The following is a 24,313-nucleotide window of genomic DNA, read 5'->3' as shown; positions in this document are numbered from 1 at the left end:
CCTGTGGGTTTTATTGTACAGGGTGGAATCCACAGGTTTATAGAAAACAGGTTTCCTTGGAACCACAGTGAGACATAACAGCACATATTCCCTACGTGCTGAGGTGGTATACTGTCTGTATTAGTGTTTCCCATCTGAAAACTGGGAACTAGATTTGGGTCTTTGAGTATTAAACTCAATGACTATGCCACAGCCATTTTCTCAGATCTGTGAACATAACACTCAACCCTCTCTCGGTGTTGCTCCCTTGGAATCTCCAATACATTCCAGGGCTCATCTAAATGAGACCTTTGTCTCGGTATGACTGGTAAAATAAATACATTGCAGTGTAATCCCTCTACACCCCCTTTCCTAGAGGCAGTATTGTAAGGATGGTGCAGAGCCATGTGGGCAGAGAGAGAGAGAGCTAGTTACACACCACACAGTTCCTCTCCAACACCTTGTTACTGTCACACTGTCTAACTGCCACTAGAAATACAGAACACATACTCATCACTATAGAACACATACCACACATACTCATCCCTATAGAATACATAACACACATACTCATCCCTATAGAACTCACATACTCATCCCTATAGAACTCACATACTCATCCCTATAGAACACACATACTCGTCCCTATAGAACACACATACTCGTCCCTATAGAACACACATGCTCATCCCTATAGAACACACATGCTCATCCCTATAGAACACACATGCTCATCCCTATAGAACACACATACTCATCCCTATAGAACACACATGCTCATCCCTATAGAACACACATACTCATCCCTATAGAACACACATACTCATCCCTATAGAACACACATGCTCATCCCTATAGAACACACATGCTCATCCCTATAGAACACACATACTCATCCCTATAGAACACAGAACACACATACTCATCCCTATAGAACACAGAACACACATACTCATCCCTATAGAACACACATACTCATCCCTTTAGAACACAGAACACACATACTCATCCCTATAGAACACACAGGCACACAACAGCTACAGTAGACACACCACACCAGACAGTAGTTTTCCTGAGGTTAGACACATGTACAGTATGTATGGTTGAAGAGGCAAAGAATTTAGCAGAGATGGTTGTAATATCTTCCCAGAGAATATCTACAGAATACAGCTTTGTGCTGCGAGTTCATAGTCACGGTCAGAAAGGAGACACAAGTAATGCAGATTGTCAGTGCAGCATCAGCTCAATAGCCTTGAACCTTGAAAGATTTCTATCCTACTATACTGTATACACTGAGTGGACAAAACATAAAAACAACTTCCTGATACACCCCCTTTTGCCCTCAGAACAGCCTCTGTTCGTCGGGCATGGACTCTACAAGGTGTCGGAAGCATTCCATAGGGATGCTGGCCTTTGTTGACTCCAATGCTTCCCACAGTTGTGTCAAGTTGGCTGGATGTCTTTTGGGTGGAAGTGAATTTAACAAGTGACATCAATAAGGAATCTGGATTCACCTGGTCAGTCTATGTCATGGAAAGAGCAGGTGTTCTTAATGTTTTGTACACTCAGTGTATAATAGCCATGTTTGTCTTTCTCACAGGGGAAGACACATTTTGCCAAACTGATATGGAAATCTTAATGAAAGATTCTGCTACACCCTTCTTGTTTTCAGTTGCATAACATACCCTGAATCTTTGAGACAATGTTGTAAAGTTACACCATGACCAGAATACTGTTTAAGACTCTGTGGAAGGCACCATGGTTCTTAATCTGTATGCTGAATATGCATGCATGCAACGATAAACATGCGTTTTTTGCTGTGTCACTGTAGAGGAATTACACCCAGTCATTGATGTGGTTTGTTAGTTCAGAATAGCGCGGCCCACCCACAACCACTGACCTACAACTCATTAGCTCTAATGGAGTCAGTCCATTTAATGAATTCTGTCTGGCATGACTGACAACCAGACCCTGATGACAAAGACAATCCACCATCTGCAGCTCGGGAAACAACCCCCCTCCCCCTCCCCCTTCCCTGAAAACGTTTGCTTCATTCATATGGTAAAAGTCACACAGTGCCTCTGGTAACCTGAGCCTGTCTGCCCAGCTCCCATTCAGAGCCGTCGGGAGTAGAGTGAGCTGTGGCCCCGATGTCTTTATCTGAGGGCCACCTCTGGGCTTTGAATGACGTGCTGCTCAGTGCGTTGCTGTGGGCATTCTTGCAGAACTGCTCACAGCAGAGCCTGACATACGTACACTCTTAGAAAAAAAGATAATATCTAGAACCTAAAAGTGTTCTTTGGCTGTCCCCATAGGAGAATCCTTTGAAGAACCCCTTTTGGTTCCAGTTAGAACCCCTTAAAAAGGGTTTTACCTCCTATGGGAACTCTTTTTCTAAGATTGTAGCAGGGCTGTTTGGGGACGAGCACGAAGAACCATATGGATACTGGGAATAGTCTTTACCCTGATGACCCAGAGTAAGTTTCACGTTTTAAAGTAAGTGAGCATAATATATTGAGGGTCAGTCAGTTCTAGTACCATATTTACAATGTGCAGGGATACTGGCTCGATGTAGATGTAGGTACTGTATTTATAGGGGTAAGGTGACTAGTATCAGGATATATGATAAACCAAGTAGCAGCAGCGTATATGATGATTGTATGTGAGTGGGTGTGTGTAGAGTCAGTATAAATGTGTGTGAGTGTCGGTGTGCGAGTGAGTGTGTAGGGCCCTGTGAGTGCGTGTGTAGGGCCCTGTGAGTGCGTGTGTAGGGCCCTGTGAGTGCGTGTGTAGGGCCCTGTGAGTGCGTGTGTAGGGCCCTGTGAGTGCGTGTGTAGGGCCCTGTGAGTGAGTGTGTAGGGCCCTGTGAGTGCGTGTGTAGGGCCCTGTGAGTGAGTGTGTAGGGCCCTGTGAGTGTGCACAGAGTGTAAAAATAAAATACAAGGGTAACTGAGATAGTCCGTGTCGCCATTCTGTTAGCTATTTACTGTAGTTATCATAGTTAGGGGCTCCAGAGTGGCACCGTGGTCTAAGGAACTGCATCTCAGTGCTAGAGGTGTCATTACAGACCCTGGTTCGATTCCAGGCTGTATCACAAATGGCCGTGATTGGGAGTCCCATGGGGTGGCGCACAATTGGCCCAGCATCATTCGGGTTTGGGTTTGGCCGGGGTAGGCCATCATTGTGAGGGGTAGGCCATCATTGTGAGGGGTAGGCCGTCATTGTGAGGGGTAGGCCATCATTGTGAGGGGTAGGCCATCATTGTGAGGGGTAGGCCGTCATTGTGAGGGGTAGGCCGTCATTGTGAGGGGTAGGCCATCATTGTGAGGGGTAGGCCATCATTGTGAGGGGTAGGCCGTCATTGTGAGGGGTAGGCTGTCATTGTGAGGGGTAGGCCATCATTGTGAGGGGTAGGCCGTCATTGTGAGGGGTAGGCCATCATTGTGAGGGGTAGGCCATCATTGTGAGGGGTAGGCTGTCATTGTGAGGGGTAGGCCATCATTTTGAGGGGTAGGCTGTCATTGTGAGGGGTAGGCCATCATTGTAAATAAGAATTTTTTCCTAACTGACTTGCCTAGTTAAATAAAGGTGAAATAGTTTCATGCTGTTTGAGACTGATGACTGTTCTCTTCTTTTATCAGATTTTTTCCCAAAGTGACTGACCAAGAGATACTGTATATTGCAATGCTTCATAAAGGTTTGGCAGATGCTCGACAAAATATGTTTTATCCTAATCAGTGAATCCGTCTGTGATAATGGTTTCAACATAACATTCCTGGGGTGTGATCATTCATTTCTGATTTCTCCCCTCCTAATATTCCCATTGGGGAAACTAGACTTTCCTGGAGAACTGAACCTACTGTAAAGTATGTTACACCCTGCTTGAAAGATGTCTGTCTCAGTGACAACAAAGCCAGTGTCAGACAAAATACACACACACACACAGGGCTGGCACTTGTCTTTTGGGGGCCCTAGGTGAGAATTGCACCCATTTTGCCGTGGGGTGAAGAGTTTTTAAAGTACATTTCCTGCAATTCTACACATTTTACCATGACCATATGCCACGTGAAGGATTGAGTGAGATTGACTAACTAAATCAATGCCCTGCGTGCCCGGTCGGTATTCGGCCATGATTACTACATGTTTAGATAGCTGGCAAGACTAATTTACCAATCACAAAAATTGTTAGGTGACATGGCTAATTGAGTGACTGACATAACAAGAGAAACTGCTAATTCACAACCAAATTTCAAACATGCATCTTGTGTATTCTATTATAACTCTCAACTAGCAGCCTGGGGCCCTAAGCGACCGCTTATGCCTGGAGCTGGCACTACACACACACACACACACGTCACACACACACACGTCACACACGCACGCACGCACGCACGCACGCACGCACGCACGCACACACACACACACACACACACACACACACACACACACACACACACACACACACACACACACACAAAACACCAGGTGACACTGTAGGAGGGGGGATTATGAATTGCTGTGAGAATGATCGCTGTAACCTCATCAGTCTTCACGGGTGGGTCAATTATTCCATTGGCCAATGCCAGTTAATTCAATAACTGTGTCAAGTGTTTTCTCACCACACTACCTGACCAGGAATGAAGCTGGGTCGTAGTGATACACTACAACTAGGATTCTAACAAAACTAGGCAAGTCAGTTAAGAACCATTTCTTATTTTCAATGACGGCCTGGGAACAGTGGGTTAACTGCCTTGTTCAGGGGCAGAACGACAGATTTGTACCTTGTCAGCTTGGGGATTCGAACTTGCAACCTTTCGGTTACAACGTTCTAACCACTAGGCTACCCTGCCGCCCCAGTAAATCTCAATTAGATGTCCGCTCCGAAGATGGTTTGGTGGGATGACACTGTGGTCTATTAGAACCTGAGATACATTTGCATGTCTTTAAGGCCCAGTGCAGTCAAAAACATGAGTTTCCTGTGTTTTTTATATACTATAAGTATGTGGACACCACTTCAAGTTAGTGGATTCGGCTATTTCAGTCACACCTGTTACTGACAGTTGTATACAATTCAGCACACAACCATCCAATCTAAAATATATATTGGCAATAGATTGGCCTTACCGAAGAGCTCAGTGACTTTAAACGTGGCACCGCCATAGGATGCCACCTTTCCAACAAGTTTGTCAAATATCTGCCCTGCTAGAGCTGCCCAGTCCACTGTAAGTGCTGTTATTGTGAAGTGGAAACATCTAGCAGCAACAACAGCTAGGCGCGAAGTGTTAGGCCACACAAGCTCAACGGACGGGACCGCAGAGTGCTGAAGTGCGTAAAAAATCATCTGTCCTAGATTGGCTGGAGTGGTGTAAAGCTCACCGCCATTGGACTCTGGAGCAGTTGAAATGCATTCTCTGGAGTGATGAATCATGCCTCACAATCTGGCAGTCCAAAGGACAAATCTGTATACATACTTTTGGTCATGTAGTGTATATTTCCACACTGAGGTTGGAATAATACTGTGAAAATTATGACAATGCCTGTTGGAAAAGAGCTGTTTGAAAAGACCATGTGAAATTTCAGCCTGTTTTGATAGGATGGAGTTTTGGCCTGCCTGGTGACCTCAAACAGGCGGTAAATGAGTTAATAAACCAACAAGAGAGTTCCAAACCTCTGCCAATAACAGCTAATTTTCAGTTTTTTCTTTTTGGCAATTTGAATTGTTAACCATCACAGTAAGGTATTTAATTCTTACCCAGAAATTATTTGATATTGAGAAAGAAACGGCAACATTGAACGTTTTAAGGCCACCCAGGCTTGGCTTTAGACGCAGACAGGGACTTAGTCATCTGAGTTACTGTCATTACATCATTACAATACGTTTTGTCACATTACTTTATCTTGACCCTGATTATAAAAGGAGAAGTAAACAAATACTTCTACTGAATCGGAGAAAGGAATAATGAGGAATTACCATTGGCACAACCAAACCCAAAACTAAAGCTGTTTTGAAATTGTAGGATGACGAATCGAGATCCCTACCTGTGTATTTCTCAATGTGTGTAAAAGTCATAATTATTTCAGCCTTACAGATTTAGGAGATTAATTGAAGACCGTTTGCTACAGCAGGAAATGTATCCTACAGCAACAGGAAATGTATCCAACAGCAACAGGAAATGTATCCTACAGCAACAGGAAATGTGAATGATTTTTTTGAAGGGGTTGATTTTAATTTTTTATTTATTTCATCTTTATTTAACCAGGTAAGCTAGTTGAGAACAAGTTCTCATTTGCAACTGTGACCTGGCCAAGATAAAGCATAGCAATTTGACGCATACAACAACACAGAGTTACACATGGAATAAACAAAAACATACAGTCAATAATACAGTACAAAAAAAAGAAAAAAAAGTCTATATACAGTGAGTGGAAATGAGGTAAGATAAGGGAGTTAAGGCAATAAACAGGACATGGTGGCGAAGTAAATACAATACAGCAATTAAACACTGGAATGGTAGATGTGCAGAAGATGAATGTGCAAGTAGAGATACTGGGGTTCAAAGGAGCAAGATAAATAAGTAAATACAGTATGGGGATGAGGTAGATAGATGGGCTGTTTACAGGTGCAGTGATCTGTGAGCTGCTCTCACAGCTGGTGCTTAAAGCTGGTGAGGGAGATATGAGTCTCCAGCTTCAGTGATTTTTGCAGTTCGTTCCAGTCATTGGCAGCAGAGAACTGGAAGGAAAGGCGACCAAAGGGTGAATTGGCTTTGGGGGTGACCAGTGAGATATACCTGCTGGAGCGTGTGCTACGAGTGGGTGCTGCTATGGTGACCAGTGAACTGAGATAAGGCGGGGCTTTACCTAGCAGAGACAACCTGTAGCCAGTGGGTTTGGCGACAAGTATGAAGAGAGGCCCAACCAACAAGAGCGTACAGGTTCGCAGTGGCGGGTAGTGTATGGGGATTTGGTGACAAAATGGATGGCACTGTGATAGACTGCATCCAGTTTGTTGAGTAGAGTGTTGGAGGCTATTTTATAGATGACATCACTGAAGTCGAGGATCGGTAGGGTGGTCAGTTTTACGAGGATATGTTTGGCAGCATGAGTGAAGGATGCTTTGTTGCGATATATTCAATTCTAGATTTCATTTTGGATTGGAGATGCTTAATGTGAATCTGGAAGGAGAGTTTACAGTCTAACCAGACACCTAGGTATTTGTGGATGTCCACGTATTCTAAGTCAGAGCCGTCCAGAGTGGTGATGCTGGACCGGCTGGCAGGTGCGGGCAGTGATCGATAGAATAGATTGCATTTAGTTTTACTTGCATTTAAGAGCAGTTGGAGGCCACTGAAGGAGAGTTGTATGGCATTGAAGCTCGTCTGGAGGTTAGTTAACACAGTGTCCAAAAGGTATACAGAATGGTGTCATCTGCGTAGAGGTGTACCAGAGACTCACCAGCAGCAAGAGCGACATCATTGATGTATACAGAGAAGAGAGTCGGCCCGAGAATTGAACCCTGTGGCACCCCCATAGAGACTGCCAGAGGTCCGGACAACAGGCCCTGATATGTTTTAAAGTGAGAATTCCAAACTTTAGAAGACTTTTTTAAACCTTGAATACATTCCAAGTCAGAATTTCCTGCAGGAAAATTCTCAGCAAATAAAGAGTGCTCAAATTAAGATCGTACATCTGTATGACTAAACGGGATTCTGTTTTCTCCATTGTGAAGCCAAACCCTGGACAAGAACGCAGAAGAACTGACTGCGTCAGGCAGGAGAACAAAATGAAAGTCCCGGGGAGAATCTCAATTCGATTTTCTTGATTCCTGGCGTCCTCCCCTCTGTCCTCTCCTTGCTCTTTGCGAAAAGGTCAAAGGTGATTGAGGAGACGAAACGTGGGAACAAATGCTCTTGTATGAAATGACTCTCCTTCTCTAGTGCGTCATATGACAACCGCAAATTACGTTTACAGGAGGTGGAATCCCAAAATACATGTGCTTAGTGGTAAAAAATAAATGTAGCTAGTTGTGCAAGACATTTTACAGAGAAAAGAAGTATATGGTTTTTAATAAATGTTTGCATGCTTTTCTCATCCAAGAAAACAGCAGCCGTTTCAAATGGAGTGTGGGACATTTTAAAACTCTTCCAAGATCGGATACACCTAAGCAATCGGGGATAGGAGCCTCCGTTCACCTATTTAACGAATTGACACTCCAGTTGGTGACCAGTTATTGGTTTCCGAGTCATGGAGGAGAGGGGGATGGAGGAGACAGTGTGGCCATGCAGGACTCCAACACCATCATTCAGTTTGCTGACGACACGACTGTAGTAGGCCTGATCACCAACTATCAGAGACCTGTCAGTGCCAGGACGACAACCTCTCCCTCAATGTCAGCAAGACAATGGAGCTGATTGTGGACTGCAGGAAACGGAGGGGCGAGCACGGCTCCATCCACATTCACGGGGCTGGGGTGGAGCAGGTTGAGAGCTTCAAGTTCCTCAGTGTCCACATCACTAAGGATCTATCATGGTCCACACACACCAACACAGTTTTGAAGAGGGCACAGCAATGCCTCTTTCTTCTGAAAAGGCTTAAAATATTTGGCGTGGGCCCTCAGATCCTCAAAGTTCTACAGCTGCACCATTGATAGCATCTTGACTGGCTGCATCACTGCTTGGTATGGCAACTGCTTTGCATCCGGCCGCAAAGTGCTACAGATGGTAGTGCAGTACAACAGTGCAACACTGGGTCCAAGCTCCCTGCTATCCAGGACCTCTATACCAGCAGATGTCAGAGGAAGGCCATAAACATTTTCAAAGACTGCAGCCACCCTAGTCACAGACTGTTCTCTCTGCTACCGCACAGCAAGTGGTACTGATGCACCAAGTCTGGAACCAACAGGACCCTGAACAGCTTCTTCCCCCAAAACCATAAGACTGCTAAATCGTTAGTACAGGTACAACCATATAGTACAACTATATGGTTAACTTTTTAACTATCTGCATTGACCCTTTTTGCACTCACTTTTTTGACTCACTGCTGCTACTGTTTATTACCTCGTACCCCTGCACCTCGACTCGGTTCTGGTACCCTGTGTATATAGCCAAGCTATCGTTACTCATTGTGTATTTATTATTACATTTTTCACTTCTCTATTTTATCTATTTTATTTCTCTCTGCATTGTTGGGAAGGGCCCTTAAGTGAGCATTTCACTGTGAGTCTACACCTGTTGTTTACGAAGCATGTGACGAATACAATGATATTTTATTTGACATGTGGAAGAGAATTCTAAATTCCTATTGTTGTGGGTGTGCTGCTGCTCCTACTGTGCTGCTTTTAAAAGAAGGTAATATATTTTGTTTAAATTTTTATTTATCCTACCATAACTCACACAAGTAATAAGACAGAAACATAAGTACGACGTACAATTTAAATACATTGATGTTTGCTTGGCATTTATTCTAGACAAATGCATTTCCACGAGCAATGATATGGATGAATTTCAACCAAGAATGGTATGTTATCATAAACGGCTTCACCTTTTAACAAGGACTGAAGCAAAACGGCTCATCTCAACTGAAGCCCTGATTTGAAAAACTGTTTTTCTACCTGCTCCAGCTTGTCCAGGAGTTGGGAAATTGAGTTGACTTTCCTTTGCCCTCTGGTGATTTATTGAGTCTGAACATTCTAAGAACGATAATAGCATGCAATTGAAGCATACCCTTCACCATTTTCTTGACAACCGTCTTGTTTTATCTAGTTGGGGCGAAAGGCACGATAACTCTGTGGGAAATCATCTTAAATATGACAATTCCAGAGAGGGAAATTGGCAGGATGTTTTGATTCAGTGCAGATGTGTGAGAGTGGAGGAAGGAGAATAGCGTCTGGGCCTGCTGCAGGCCAAAGAGGACCTGTAGTAATCAGCTGCAGGACAGCTCTGTGTTCCAGCACACTGGCTCTGGCTGTTGTCTTGTGGAAGTGGGCTGTAGTCCAATGCATCTGCTGATCTCACAGATTGAGCCATTATTTACTATTCCATTCAGAATACCAAGAAACCAAAATCAACAAATGGGATTGTGAAGACCTGAAGATCATGTGCAGAGTGTCTGTTTAGAAATGTCTCTGCAAAGAGCAGGTTTAGAACTGTCTCAGACAGTAAAACAGGCCTGCATTTTGCTGTCTACTGCAAGGCAGTTGTGATGTCTGCAATAAAATAAAAGTTTGATGAAATCTATCATTTGGTAGACCTAAGAAAACAGGCATCAGAATAAACACCTGTATCTTTCCTTCTGCCATTTGTCCTTAGATGTTTTCGTGTTGAAAACACAATTCAGCAATAAAGAAACATGAAAGTTCAAGCAGGAGTGTACCGGAAAAATTAAAGTTCAAGCAGGAGTGTACCAGAAACATGAAAGTTCAAGCAGGAGTGTACCGGAAACATGAAAGTTCAAGCAGGAGTGTACCGGAAACATGAAAGTTCAAGCAGGAGTGTACCGGAAACATGAAAGTTCAAGCAGGAGTGTACCGGAAACATGAAAGTTCAAGCAGGAGTGTACCGGAAACATGAAAGTTCAAGCAGGAGTGTACCGGAAACATGAAAGTTCAAGCAGGAGTGTACCAGAAACATGAAAGTTCAAGCAGGAGTGTACCGGAAACATGAAAGTTCAAGCAGGAGTGTACCGGAAACATGAAAGTTCAAGCAGGAGTGTACCAGAAACATGAAAGTTCAAGCAGGAGTGTACCAGAAACATGAAAGTTCAAGCAGGAGTGTACCAGACACTTGTATGGAGCTGGTGTTTGACTAGGACAGTTTCATTAGTCACTGATGGCTGTGTTTGGTCTCTGTGCCGGGACGGAACACAGCTGACCCCTGTCTCCGTACACACTGTCACTTTATACACAGTAGCCTCCCTGGAACACAGCTGTCAACAAGAGGACAACCAATAACTACAACCATAATAATACTGAGCAAAACACATGCAAGGCTTTGTTTTTCTGCTTTTAGTTATATGTTTACATCAGTAACTAGATGGTTAAGATTAGTACAGATCTTTCCATCTCCCATCCCCCTGGCATCATCATGCCTTCCTCTCCTGTCCCTATGCCTAGGTAGGAAAGGCAACTCTCTAGCACATTGCTCTGCTCAACTAAAACAAATAGTAACACATTTTGTCAACATGAATTTAGTTGGTAGATGTACTTCAGTTTAACCAAATGGAAAGAGTGTTCGCATAAATAAAATGTCTCTCATATCATTCCACTGAATGATGTCAATGAAGTAAATAAGGCAGAGAGCCTCCTGTATCTCACAGCCAATACTGTAGTGTATTTTAAAGTGTATATCTTGGACCAATGGCAGCCATGAGGCCACTTTAGACCCATTCTAGCCCAGCTAGGTCACAATGTTTTGCTTTGAAATTATGCAGGTTCCATCTGTTTACACCTTTGTTTCCTCTGTGACTTGAAATGGCAGTCAGTCGGCGGCTTCAAAGAGTCTGTCCCAGATTGCATGTTGCTTTACGACTGCGAGCCGTGTCGGGAGGAAAGCATTGTTTGTTATGGTCTCCCTCTCGCTCCCAGAGTTGCAGAATGTGTTAAAAGGTATTGCTCTAGTTTAAAGGCAAGTCGTGAGTGGCTGAACAAACCAGTGTGACCTTCAGTACCTACACGCTGCCTCCAAGTGGCCTTCACACGTTTCCGGTTCTCGGGAAAAGATCACTTTAGTGAGGTGCAATGGACCGAGCAAACCTGGCCCTGTTGTTTCTTTCAGATCATCTGAGCAGATGTTCAGATTTCCATTATGTCCCACTGTATACAAATGTCTGCGGTTCCTCTAAATATTGAAATTAGATCCAACGTTTAGATACATAAATCTAGTTGTGCGGAACATCAGAGATGATTGCCCCTCTGCAAGTAAAATAAACGTAAAGCTTGTGATGTAAAACATTTGGACTGGCGTGTGCTATTTTACCAGCACTGATGCTCTTGTTCTCAAGCCTGGGCTCATGGTTCCACGTAAAGGTGTTACCTGCAGTTGCTGTTTTTACTAAAGTGTAAAGCATATCCATGAGTCTGACTAGTATGGGAAAAGCTGCTAACAGACTGTAAGAAACTTCTTCCCCTCCAACTGCCATGATATTGACCGTGTCAGAAATCTGTCTTGCCTACTACTTACTAAAACTGAATACTGTGTACTAATCGTACTACATACTATTTAGAACTTACTGTTTAGTACAAATGTATGAACTAAGCAACACATAACACACCAGGCTCACTGATACTGAGAATGCATGATCTCATGTGCCATTGCCTTGTTCCATTCATTCATTCATTCATTCATTCATTCATTCATTCATTCATTCATTCGGCAAGGCACTTCCCCTTATATGATTATCAGTTGACAAACATACAAGGACCTGAAAAGACGATGCTCTTCCTCATTAGCATGCAGCAAATTAGTAATATTATGAAATTGCACATACAATAAATCACTCTATTTTTGCATACTCAAACGTCCTACTACTTAAGACCCACGGGTATTTGGACACGGACAATAATCTTGACACGTTCAACCAAAAATGCACAAATTTGTCATAAGAAATGTTTGCCTTGGGACAGAGCAACAAAATACGGACTACCTGAGACATTAAATATACATTTAGAGTGTAAGTAGAGAACCATGTAATTGTGGTATAATCAGCTTTGAATTCATGTGCAGCAGTGGGAGTTCAACAAATCATTGCTTTCCCATCTACCCTTTTGTTGATCGTTATTAAATGAGCTATTCCATCAAGTGTGTCTTATCGCCTATAAAAACACTAGATTTTCAATTTTACAGGTCATAGCCAGTCCAGGAGAGAGTGTAGAGGTTAGGTACATAGTCTAAGCCTCAAATCACTCTGCACTACCTCAAGAGACATAACCGTTTAGAGTGATATTATCCAATGAGTTGTATCATCTGTCCACTTCCATTTGAAGTGGAAAGTTGGACTGTGTTTATCCCCTGGCTGACCTCCCATTTTGCCTATTAACTTGTCCAATGTTATTGTACTGTTACAATCCAATGTTATTTCTTCCATGAGGATTTCAAAAATGTGGTCTACACAAATTGCACAGTAGACCGATTGATAACTGCCAAAATAAAGGAAAACCCAACATAAAATGTATTTTAATAGGGCGTTGTGCCACCACGAGTCACCAAAACAGCTCCAATGTGCCTTGGCATAGATTCTACAATTGTCTGGAACTATATTGGATGGATGTGATAAATTCCATATTTTTTTGGTTTCGTTGACAGTGGTGGAAAACGCTGTCTCAGGCGCTGCTCCAGAATCTCCCAATTGGATTGAGATCTGAAGACTGAGGCACACATACACACACCCTTTAAACCCCTTACATGCTGACGAGACCGGACATGCCGCGTGTTATTCAATTAGTGCACCCACACTGCTCGCGCGCGCCAACGAGCGTCTGCCACGCCAAGGGCTAAATTAGAAGTCGTTCCTATTTCTGACGCAGATCGCGCTGAAAGTCATCTCCTCATTGGTTATACCCATGTGGGTGATTGAAAGACAAACTTTGTTGCCGGTTGTCGTGGTAATACAATGAAAGTTTAGATGCGATCACCATATAAGTTAAAAAATGAAAATGCCTGGAAGGAGGAGAGATGACTAGAAATTATTCGGTTGACCGTTTTATGTGTGGATTAATTGTCAGAGTAGAGGAACTTGTGCATTTCAGGTAAAATAACAACTCAATGTTTATATCCCAGGAAAAAATTAGCTAGCAACAGCAAGATAGCTAAATAGCAGCCGGTTTGGGTTCCGTGTTATGCTCATTTGAGACCCCTCTTTCAAAGTCACTGAGATCTCTACTTCTAGACATGGTAGCCAAAATATCTGGCCACTGGGCATTTTTATACATGACGCTAAGCATGATGGTGTTAATTACTTAACTCGGTAACCACACCTGTGTGGAAGTACCTGCTTTCGATATACCTTGTATCGCTCATTTACTCGTGTTTCCTTTATTTTGGTTGTTACCTGAATATGTATGACTATATCCATTTATGTCTAAGTATATTCATTTGTAGATCTATCTTACCTGTTCATGTGGGATTGAGGCCTATAGCAGTAAGCAGGACATGGCTTGACTTTTGAGGTATGAAAATGTCTGAAAAACCTTTTTTTTTGTGAACTAACAGGTTATTTCTAGGTTATCCTGCCTTGTTTGAACTATCTGTTAAGTTGGAATGGGCTAAACTGCTCTGGCACATAATATGTGAAAGCAAACTAATACAGACAGCATGTGTTTATGGCTCTCATCAACCCAAATGCAACACATATTGGGTCCTGCTACAAACCTCTTTCCTGTCTTGTTCTCGACTTAGACTGTCTTTCTCTTTTTTATTTCCATAATTGCAAATGTTGGTGCTTCTATAACTGCACGTAGTGGCTCTTTGCAGGGTCATAACACAAGTTATTCCAGTGATTTACTCTGCTTGAAGATCTGTGTAAAGTAGGCTATAGTGTGGCCAGGCATTCCAGTGCTATAGATATTTTTATTTGAAGGTGGTCTTTGAGGGGTGAAATTAAATGTGTTTTTCATAATATGGTTTAATCAGTTCATTCTTGTTCGGCAGCAATGACTTCAATTCAACCTAAACTAAAGTTAAACAAATGTGACATTTGCCATCTGTGAACTATTCTACGGGTGTTATTAAACATCCAATTGAATCACCTCTCCATAAGGAGTGAATTTGCTATATAAATACAATCTTATATTCACTTTTGATTGAAAAAGCCTCATGTTCTGAAACATATGAGTGGGGAGATGTTGTGTCTGGGAGTCCAGGCCACCAGCCACCTGTGGGACAGATTGTTTGGCAGATGAACCAGGGCCGTGAGGTCAAACAGCTGGGTGTGAGAAGAACCCTCCCTGGACCATAGCTCTGTATAGATATGTATAGATGTGTAGCTCTGTATAGATGTGTAACTCTGTCTAGATGTGTAGCTCTGTCTAGATGTGTAGCTCTGTATAGATGTGTAGCTCTGTATAGATTAGAGGTCGACCGATTATGATTTTTCAACACCGATACTGATAATTGGAGGACCAAAAAAGCTGATACCGATTAAAATAAATAAATAAATGTATTTGTAATAATGACAATTACAACAATACTGAATTAACACTTATTTTAACTTAATATAATACATCAATAAAATCAATTTATCCTCAAGTAGATAATGAAACATGTTCGATTTGGTTTAAATAATGCAAAAACAAAGTGTCGGAGAAGAAAGTAAAAGTGCAATATGTGCTATGTAAGAAAGCTAACATTTCAGTTCCTTGCTCAGAACATGAGAACATATGAAAGCTGGTGGTTCCTTTTAACATGAGTCTTCAATATCCCCAAGTAAGAAGTTTTAGGTTGTAGTTATTATAGGACTATTTCCCTCTATACCATTTGTATTCCATTAACCTTTGATTATTGGATGTTCTTATAGGCACTTTAGTATTGCCAGCGTAACAGTATAGCTTCCGTCCCTCTCCTCGCTCCTCCCTGGGCTTGAACCAGCAACACAACGACAACAGCCACCACATCAAAGCAGCGTTATCCACACAGAGCAAGGGAAACAACCACCCCAAGGTTCAGAGCGAGTGAAGTTTGAAACGCTATTAGCGCGCGCTAACTAGCCAGCCATTTCACTTCGGTCACACCAGCCTCATCTTGGGAGTTGATAGATTTGAAGTCATAAACAGAGCAATGCTTGACACAAGGAAGAGCTGCTGGCAAACGCACTAAAGTGCTGTTTTTGAATTAATGTTTACGCGCCTGCTTCTGCCTACCACAGTCAGATACTTAGATACGTGTATGCTTGTATGCTCAGTCAGATTATATGCAACACAGGACATGCTAGATAATATATCTAGTAATATCATCAACCATGTGTAGTTAATCAATCATAATCACTAGTTGTTTTTTATAAGATAAGTTTAATGCTGGCTAGCAACTTAACTTGGCTTACTGCATTTGCGTAACAGGCAGAAAGACTAGTTAACTAGTCTTTCTGGCTCTGCCCCTGAACAATTTTAAATTTTTTAATTTGACCTTTATTTAACTAGGCAAGTCAGTTTAAGAACAAATTCTTATTTTCAATGACTGCCTAGGAGCAGTGGGTTAACTGCCTGTTCAGGGGCAGAACGACAGATTTGTACCTTGTCAACTCGGGGATTCGAACTTGCAACCTTCCAGTTACTAGTCCAACACTCTAGATGTGTAGCTCTGAATAGATGTGTAGCACTGAATAGATGTGTAGCTCTGAATAGATGTGTAGCTCTGTATAGATGTGTAGCTCTGTATAGATGTGTAGCTCTGTATATATATATACAGTGGGGCAAAAAAGTATTTAGTCAGCCACCAATTGTGCAAGTTCTCCCACTTAAAAAGATGAGAGAGGCCTGTAGGTACACTTAAACTATGACAGACAAAATGAGAGAAAAGAATCCAGAAAATCACATTGTAGGACATTTAATGAATTTATTTGCAAATTCTGGTGGAAAATAAGTATTTGGTCACCTACAAACAAGCAAGATTTCTGGCTCTCACAGACTTGAAACTTCTTCTTTAAGAGGCTCCTCTGTCCTCCACTCGTTACCTGTATTAATGGCACCGGTTTGAACTTGTTATCAGTATAAAAGACACCTTTCCACAACCTCAAACAGTCACACTCCAAACTCCACTATGGCCAAGACCAAAGAGCTGTCAAAGGACACCAGAAACAAAATTGTAGACCTGCACCAGGCTGGGAAGACTGAATCTGCAATAGGTAAGCAGCTTGATTTGAAGAAATCAACTGTGGGAGCAATTATTAGAAAATGGAAGACATACAAGACCACTGATAATCTCCCTCAATCTGGGGCTCCACGCAAGATCTCACTCTGTGGGGTTAAAATGATCACAAGAACGGTGAGCAAAAATCCCAGAACCACAAGGGGGGACCTAGTGAATGACCTGCAGAGAGCTGGGACCAAACTAACAAAGCCTACCATCAGTAACACACTACAACAGCCCCAAAACATCACTGCTCTAGAGGAGATCTGCATGGAGGAATGGGCCAAAATACCAGCAACAGTGTGTGAAAACCTTGTGAAGACTTACAGAAAACGTTTGACCTCTGGCATTGCCAACAAAGTTTATATAACACAGTATTGAGGTAAACTTTTGTTATTGACCAAATACTTATTTTCCACCATAATTTGCAAATAAATTCATAAAAAAAATCCTACAATGTGATTTTCTGGATTTATTTTTCTCATTTTGTCTGTCTTAGTTGAAGTGTACCTATGATGAAAATTACAGGCCTCTCTCATCTTTTTAAGTGGGAGAACTTGCACAACTGGTGGCTGACTAAATACTTTTTTGCCCCACTTTAGCTCTGTGTAGCTTGGAACAGATGTGTAGCTCTATATAGATGTGTAGCTCTGAATAGATATGTAGCTCTGTATAGATGTGTAGCTCTGTATAGATGTGTAGCTCTGTATAGATGTATAGATGTGTAGCTCTGTATAGATGTATAGATGTGTAGCTCTATAGATGTGTAGCTCTGTATAGATGTGTAGCTCTGTATAGATGTGTAGCTCTGTATAGATGTGTAGCTCTGTGTAGAAATGCAGCTCTGTGTAGCTCTGTATAAATATGTTGCTCTGTATAGATGTGTAGCTCTGTATAGATGTCTAGTGCTGTGTAGATATGTAGCTCTGTATAGATATGTAGCTCTCTGTCGATGTGTAGCTCTTTAGCTCTGTATCGATGTATAGATATGTAGCTCTGTGTAGAAATGCAGCTCTGTGTAGCTCTGTATAAATGTTGCTCTGTATAGATGCGTAGCTCTGTATAGATGTGTAGTGCTGTGTAGATATGTAGCTCTGTGTCGATGTGTAGCTCTGTGTCGATGTGTAGCTCTTTAGCTCTGCATACCAGATAAGGAATGACAGAAGAGGAGTAAAGATGTCAGGCTACCATTAAGGCCATCTTCAGCAAAATAAATTGCTTATGTTTCAACTTGTAGATAACATCTCCAAATACATCTCAGGCAAATCATAACAGGATGGACGTACAATATCACCAAACTGAAATAGAACACACGTCACCTCATCGCAGATATGTATCTGGATGTAAATATTGTGAGAAGAATTTTACAGGTATAATATAACATAATACAGTTTTCACTATAACGCATTGTGTTTTGTAGGATTTTCACTTCCTGGTTCCATTGTGCTTTCTAGGATTTTTACTTCCTGGTTTCATTCTGTTTTCTAGGAATAAGCATCACAGAGGATCTAGACACCACTGTACCTGTTTGTATGCATTAGGTTAATAGAGTTACAACTCAAGGAAACCATGAGGATGTCATAAATCCAGTCGTTAATTTATATTTATTATTGGTTAGAAAAATCAATGCTCAGTCCCAGGAATGCAAATTTCATTTTTGTTGGGCTGCTCTAAGGCCACATACGTCTCCCCTGTGCACTCTCCTGTCTGTTCTTCTACTAGTAAACCTGGGGATCAACCAGAGAAAAGCCCGGGGGCTTTGGTCTGAACCATGAAACCCCTCCGGCAGGCAGGGAAGGATTATCTTTCCCTAGGGACCTGTTTCCACCCCTTCAAACTCTGAGAGACATGTCAAGTGGAGTTAAGCACTGTAAAACACCTTCTCTAAGAACAAACCACACACAATACCTCAGGATCAGAGACTCAGAAAGGAGTGGATGAATGGCAGTTGGTCTGGAAAACGGTCGTGCTTAAGCCACATAAGAACTTGTTTGTGCAGGTCAGATTTGGGAGTACGATTTGTGCAGACCCCAAGAGCGGAATTTTAGGGAGTATTTTTCCATTATTAGCACAAGTTCTGTGTTAGCAGAGATGATGATGAGTATTTTTCAAAGTAAAGCATCGCTGGTGTGATGCACTGCACACAGTTCTTCTAGCTCTGGTAAAAGGAAGTGTGTTGCCTGCTGCATAGTTGAGGCCCACCCATTACAAATATCCAGAAATGTATCTGTGTTTATTTGGAATGCAGTAAACACCAGGTGGAAAGAGGTCAAAATCATTAGCAAAACATTTATACTGCTTGGTATCCTAAAGCCATTAGCCAAAGCCCCAAGTGTTTCTCAGGAAGTTTGAGTACTGTGGAGATGAACATTTTAGTGCAGCTGCTCTCTTGCTTCCTGCAGCCTCACAGTCTTCACCAATAAGGAAGCACAATTCCCCTTTCAAAACACAGGAGAAAGACCCTCACATTTATCTCAAACTGTGTTTTTAATTCACAATGAAATTAAACACAGGCTGCCTCTTGCTAGTCAAGAGACTGAGGTATGTTGTGGTGAACTGTCATTACTTGTTCTAATTAAGTATGTAGTGTGGCTATCCACTGGATGGCTCTGAATGCACTGTCATGCAGTCAAAGCTAATAACCACTTTTGGATCTTTTTATTTTGACCTAACCTTTATTTTATCAGGCAGTCATAAGTGTATATTTTATCAGGAAACTGTTCAGTATTTCATGTTTCACCCCTGGTGTTATGTTATTGCTATTTGAACAATTTATTTTTGGATAGAAACTCTGAAACATGACCTTGTCTGAGGTCTCGGACTCGACAATAGTTGCTATCCATCGGAGTGTTGCGATTGGTTGGCCAAAATTCTGGGGTGGGGCTTAGCGAAGGGTAAATTCCATTTGTAGTTTGGCTCCCTCTCACTCATAGACAACTAACTTGACAGCTCTTTGAAGGGAAGCGAACATGGGCCTTGGGGACATACCCCAGTGTATGCGGAGAGGAAGAGGCAAAGCAAGAGTGCTTACTCCGCCCAAAATCTGTCCACCAAAATAAGACCATGGAGGTCAATGAGAGTCAAAAAATTGAATTTCTAATTTGCTACGTGAGGCTTATTTGATCAAATAGTTTCGTAATGGTTAGGTTGTTATGAATGCGATTGTATGTGGATGCACGTGGCATTTCGGGAATTTTTTATTTATTTTTTAAACGTAATATCGGAGTTGTGACTGTTGTTCAAGCAGGTTGATGTTTATTGTCATGGAGGCAGAACTGAGCGGTTTCTGCTAGATGGGCCAGCTGCAAAGTCAAAATTGGCTATATCGTAAAAATTATGGAAACAAAAATGTCATTTTTGCTCTTAAATTAAGGTTAGGGTTAGGCATTAGGGTTAGCAGTGTCATGTCTTTACTATCATTAACTGAATACTTTTTATCAAAGATTCTCTGTAATTAGTTAGTTAGTTATTATTATTAGTTATTACGCGATTAGACTGATTAATCATGTAACCGTAATTACTAGGAAGTCGGGGCACCAAGGAAAAATATTCAGATTACAAAGTTATAATCTCCTAAAATAACTTTTCAGATATTTTATCTGATCAATTAGTCTTCGAATTAATTAATTATTTACTTTACCTCACGTTAGTCTCATTCCAAACTGCATGAACCCAGTCTTCACTATGAGTCATCCATACATCAATTGTCTTAAATCATTTATTTATTACTAACTAAGTAATTCACAGAAATGCATAAACAAACAAACAATCAAGATAAACGTGGTTACATGAAATGATAGGAGAATGTGCCCTAGTGGGCTAAACCGGCATAGCGGCTTGTTAGACAAAAGGGGAAGTGGGGGTCGACTAAGAAGTCACTACAAATGCTAATCCTTTACACATGAACGCTCACTCATTCGGGAACAATTGCAATCATTATATATATTTACGCTCAGTGTGCCGTTTTAATCGCTGGTGAAAAGTTAATTTCTTTTGTAGAATTGTCTGTCTCTCCCTCTCGCTCTCTCTCGGTTGTGGTTAGAGGGGATTGTTCAGTGACATTCGTTATAGTATGGATGTTTCGGTGGTTGTCGTTTTTCGCGTTCAATGATACCGAATTCCTAGCTGCAGACTATTAATTAATATCAAAGACTTGTTCTTATTCTGTCGGCATCGATAGTCTAAGAGTTCAACCACGTGGTATGGTTAAAAGAATCAGCAATGGTCTACAACTTTTGTCCTCCTAATGGAGAAAAACATGGTCTGCAACCTTTAGCCATCTCGTAATTGAGGTAAGCTCGGTCTGCTGATCGAAAACCCGAGTGGGGGTTTTATTCGGAATGGCAGAAAAGGAGCTGTCCCAGGATGTCTGACCCTAACTGGGATCAGGGGCGGTCCTCTGATTTAGTTCAAATCAAAAGGGAATTGTATTTTTCTTCATTAAACAGTCCAAAGTCATATTACACAATTATACAAACAGTATCATACTCACTCATTCATCTTATACAACAATTAGATGTAAATCTCATATCTGAGGCTATTATATAAACAACGTTATGGTAATGTAGCCACACCTTTTCCCATGAGCTTCCCCAAGTTGTAACAAACGGACCAGTTCGTAGCTGGATTCTTCACCGATCTTTTATACTTTCTCTGGAACATGAAATTTGTTCGTACCTCAAGTTCTGTGAGTTGGAAGGAATTCCTTTGTTCTCCATGAAAAACTACTCTCTCTATACTGTGTGTCCATGAGGAGATTCTCAGGAATTTATGACATCTCTCTGACCACAGCAACCTAGTTGAAGGAGGAAAGGGGGAGGCAAGGAGAGGGGGATGGGCTTGCTATACCCAAAGAGGCCAACGTCATGACAGCAGCGTGGTTAGGGTTAGGCATGATGGTTAGCAGCATGGTTAAGGTTAGGTTTAAATCAGATTTTATGACTTTGCGGCTGTGCCAGCTAGTGACCATTCTGCAGAGCTGTCTCCAGGGCAATAGATGCCAACTTAGATTGTTCACTTAACTGTCCTCTAATTAAATGGTCACACCTGATTTCTCCTCCCGCTTGCCTTCCATCTTTGAGGACATGTATTTGCATTGTTAGAGCGGTTACTCGACTACTGTGTGTGTATATACAGTGCATTCGGAAAGTATTCAGACCCTTTGACTTTTTCCACATTTTGTTATGTTACAGCCTTGGATTACATTTTTTTCCCCTCATCAATCAACACACAATACCCCATAATGACAAAGCATTTTTGCAAATGTATACAATTATCACATTTACATAAGTACTCTTTACTCAGTACTTTGTTGAAGCACCTTTGTCAGCGATTACTGCCTTGAGTCTTCTTGGGTATGATGCTACAAGCTTGGCACACCTGTATTTGGGGAGTTTCTCCCATTCTTCTCTGCAGATCCTGAGCGCTATGGAGCAGGTTTCATCAACGATCTCTCTGTACTTTGCTCCGTTAATCTTTCCCTCGATCCTGACTAGTCTCCCAGTCCCTGCCGCTGAAAAACATCCCCACAGCATGATGCTGCCACCACCATGCTTCACCATAAGGATGGTGCCAGGTTTCCTCCAGACGTGAAGCTTGGCATTCAGGCCAAAGAGTTCAATCTTAGTTTCATCAGACCAGATCAGATCTTGTTGCTCATGGTCAAAGTCCTTTAGGTGCCTTTTGGCAAACTCCAAGCAGGCTGTCATGTGCCTTTTACTGAGGAGTGGCTTCCGTCTGGCCACTCTACCATAAAGACTTGATTTGTGGAGCGCTGCAGAGATGGTTGTCTTTCTGGAATGTTCTCCCAAATTACGGACAATTCCTTCAACCTCATGGCTTGTTTTTTTGCTCTGACATTTACTGTCAACTGTGGGACCTTAGAGGCAGATGTGTGCCTTTCCAAATCATGTCCAATCAATCGAATTTATAACAGGTGGACTCCAAGTTGTAGAAACATCTCAAGGATGATCAATGGAAAAAGGATGCACCTGCGCTCTATTTCGCATCTCATAGTAAAGGGTCTGTGTACTTACACAAATAAGATGTTTTTTTTAAATGTGTTATATGTAAATGTGAAAAAAAAATATTATGGAATTTTGTGTGGAGAGAGAGAGAGAGAGAGAGAGAAAGGAGAGAGAGAGAGAAGGAGAGAGAGAGAGAGAGAGAGAGAGAGAGAGAGAGAGAGAGAGAGAGAGAGAGAGAGAGAGAGAGAGAGAGAGAGAGAGAGAGAGAGAGAGAGAGAGAGAGAGAGAGAGAGAGAGAGAGAGAGAGAGAGAGAGAGAGAGAGAGAGAGAGAGAGAGAGAGAGAGACAGAGAGAGAGAGAGAGAGAGAGGTAACCTGAGGCTAGGCTATGAGCTAATACTCTCCCTGAGGAAACAGATCAGATGGAAGCTGCCCATTCAACCATGGGCTTCCATCTCTACCTCCTGTCTACTGAGCCCTCAACCAGGCACCCTGGTCAAAGCCAGTTTGGGATTGAAATGCCGAAGTGGCTCGGTGGAAAACATGTATTTAAACTTTTTTTATTATGGTATCCTCAACCAGTCACTTCAGAGAGACCAGAACACTGAGATGGAATGTTAAAGCTTGCACGCAAGTACCATAATACATGTCATACATTGATATGGAATGAATTTAGAGCTTTTAGTACACAGTTGGCGAAGAAGGTATTTGACAAATTACAAGAACTATATCAATATTTTAAAGAGTTCAACAGTATACTCTTCTGTTCAGCAATGTTGTTTTTCTATACAGTATATAAAGCTTAGTCATATAATTTCCTACCCTTTCTTTTGACACAAGGGATTAGTAAGTATGTTTCCCAATGTGGCTTCACAAACCAACAGCAGAGTGGGTGAACTTAAGAGTGTAAAGTCTCCTACCTCTGCAACGGCTCCTCTCCCCTCTTCACAAATGGATGTCGCAACCAATACTAAGCTATATTCCAGTGTGTGAGTTATTCCACAGGTTTATCTTCATAAGTCAGGTCTCCTTCTCATTGAGGGAAGACAATCCACTCAGGCTCTTGCACTTGTTTGAAAATCGATTGTTCTGAAAAGTCATTGGAGTCCTAGTGCCTAGAGCTCCTTTCAGCTGGGGAGAATGCTACAGGTCCTAGTGCCTAGAGCTCCTTTCAGCTGGGGAGAATGCTACAGGTCCTAGTGCCTAGAGCTCCTTTCAGCTGGGGAGAATGCTACAGGTCCTAGTGCCTGGAGCTCCTTTCAGCTGGGGAGAATGCTACAGGTCCTAGTGCCTAGAGATCCTTTCAGCTGGGGAGAATGCTACAGGTCCTAGTGCCTAGAGCTCCTTTCAGCTGGGGAGAATGCTACAGGTCCTAGTGCCTAGAGCTCCTTTCAGCTGGGGAGAATGCTACAGGTCCTAGTGCCTAGAGCTCCTTTCAGCTGGGGAGAATGCTACAGGTCCTAGTGCCTGGAGCTCCTTTCAGCTGGGGAGAATGCTACAGGTCCTAGTGCCTAGAGCTCCTTTCAGCTGGGGA

At 42.1% G+C, this 24,313-nt stretch overlaps 1 protein-coding gene across 1 annotated transcript in view; it reads right to left on the bottom strand.

Moving 5' to 3' along the window:
- Nucleotides 1-23,920, bottom strand: part of LOC118389443 (nerve growth factor-like) — a 43,318-nt gene extending 19,398 nt beyond the window's left edge. Inside the window, exon 1 of the mRNA XM_052526531.1 lies at nucleotides 23,700-23,920. The gene's annotated coding sequence lies outside the window, so the exon portion shown is untranslated. The remainder of the gene's footprint in view (nucleotides 1-23,699) is intronic.
- Between the last annotated feature and the right edge of the window lie 393 nt (nucleotides 23,921-24,313).

The sequence above is a fragment of the Oncorhynchus keta genome, chromosome 10 (assembly GCF_023373465.1).
Source record: "Oncorhynchus keta strain PuntledgeMale-10-30-2019 chromosome 10, Oket_V2, whole genome shotgun sequence".
Classification (NCBI taxonomy): domain Eukaryota; kingdom Metazoa; phylum Chordata; class Actinopteri; order Salmoniformes; family Salmonidae; genus Oncorhynchus; species Oncorhynchus keta.
The sequence above is the reverse complement of the archived record's forward strand: the minus strand, read 5'-3'. Positions and strand labels throughout refer to the sequence as shown.